Genomic DNA, 2075 nt, shown 5'->3' with positions numbered 1-2075 from the left:
ATCTTCTGGGTGCTCCCTTGTAGGTAACTAATTGCTTTTCTCTTGCTGCTTTTAAGATTCTCTCTTTCTATTTAACCTTTGGCATTTTAATTATGATGTGTCTTGGTGTGGGCCTCTTTGAGTTCATCTTGTTTGGGACTCTCTGAGCTTCCTGGGGTTGTATGTCTATTTCCTTTACCATGTTAGGGAAATTTTCTGTCATTATTTCTTCAAATAGGTTTTCAAAATTTCTTGCTCTCTCCTCTCCTCTGGTACCCCTATGATGTGAATGTTGTTATGCTTGACGTTGTCCCAGAGGGCCCTTAAACTATCCTCAGTTTTTTGGAATATTTTTTCTTGTTGCTGTTCTGATTGGGTGTTTTCTGCTAGCTTAAGTTCTAAATTGCTGATTTGATCTTCTGTTTCATTTAATCTACTGTTGATTCTTTTTAATATATTCTTCATTTCTTTTATTATATTTTCCATTTCTGACTGGTTATTTTAATGTTTTCTATCTCCATTTTTATGTTTTTTATCTCTTTGTTAAAGTTCTCACTGACTTCATCTACTCTCTTCTAAGTTCATTGAGCCACCTTATAACCAGCATTTTGAACTCTGCATCTGGTAGATTGCTTGTCTCCATTTTTTAAAGTTATTTTTCTGGAGCTTTGTTCTGTTCTTTCCTGTGGGACATGTTTCTTTGTCTCCCCATTTTGGTTGCCTCCCTATGTTTGTTTCTATGTATTAGGTAGGGCTACTATGTTCCTGGTGTTAGTAGAGTGGTCTTAAGTAGTAGGTGTCCTGTGGGACCCAGTAGAGCAGTCTCCCTGGTCACTGAGCCGGGTGCTCCAGGTATGTCCCTTGTATGGGTTGTGTGTACCAACTCATGTTGTAGTTGAGCCTTGGTTGCTGTTTCTATTTCAGTTGGAGGGATTGACCCTCGGGCCAATTGGTCTAAACTTTACTCTTAAGATCTGGGCATTTAATTGTGTGACCATTATTCTTAATTAAGAAAAAGGTATTTCAGTACTAATATTCCTGTCGTTTCCTCTTAGTGGTTACCTAGGTGTTTTAAAGGGGAAGTGCTGTCAAATATCTACTACGCACATTCATATGAATTCTTATGCAACTAGAAAGACACACCTACTCCCTTCTCCATTGCTTCATTACTGGCCCTTGACAGAGTCTAAATCCTTATATGCAGTGGTGTTCTGGTAAGTGTTTAATAACTGGCTCTCTAGGGGAAAAAAAAGTTCCAATTTGTAGCATTTGCTGACTCATGTGGTGTAAATACTGTCACCAAGGATGATTTCAAGCTGGTAACATGATATCACTGAGCATGGCTTTGGAAAGAGATTGGCACAATTGACTTTTGCAAGCCAGTAGGAGCCAGTCTTTATTTTAAAACTTCAGGGGAGTCTTGGCAGAGCTGAGGGAGCAGCCGTTAAGCAGCGTGTAGCTCTGGAGTAAGCAACCATTTCCTATTAGCTTGAATGTGAAGGATGGCAGGAAGGAACAGACACTGCCCCAAAGTGGTCATGTGAAATACTGACCCCAGTCATGCAATATATGGCAGTTTGACAACTGTGTAGCTGGGATTAGCAACCTGTTGGCAGCATCAGGAATTTTCAGTGAAAACATGGCTGGTTTCATTTAAAATTCCTGAATTCTAATTTATCCTGGGGGACAACAAAGAAGAAAACCTGGCATCACAGGGCCCGCGTTCCCTCCTGATACAAACAGGTCACAGTGGAGTAAAAGCTGCCCCTGTTAGAAGGGCATGGATTTTCCACCTGTCTCCATGTCTAAGAACACACCTGCTGCTGCAACCAGCTATGTTACCTGCATGGTTCTAGTCAGCATTTGAGTTTGTAGATCCTCATTTTGACTGTACCATCTCTGAGAATTCATTTGGTTTCTGGTAGAAGAATGTGTGTGTGTGTGTGTGTGTGTGTGTGTGTGTGTGTGTGTGTGTGTGTGTGTGTGAATCTGCTGGTGAGATGAAGAATATCCATGCACACCCACAATTCCCCCAGTTACAGGAACAGACTTGGCATCTTAGGGTACCCATGCTCACTCTGAGTGCTTTTGGTCCA

Source organism: Pteropus vampyrus, unplaced genomic scaffold (assembly GCF_000151845.1).
Source record: "Pteropus vampyrus isolate Shadow unplaced genomic scaffold, Pvam_2.0 Scaffold18, whole genome shotgun sequence".
Lineage (NCBI taxonomy): Eukaryota > Metazoa > Chordata > Mammalia > Chiroptera > Pteropodidae > Pteropus > Pteropus vampyrus.
The sequence above is the reverse complement of the archived record's forward strand: the minus strand, read 5'-3'. Positions refer to the sequence as shown.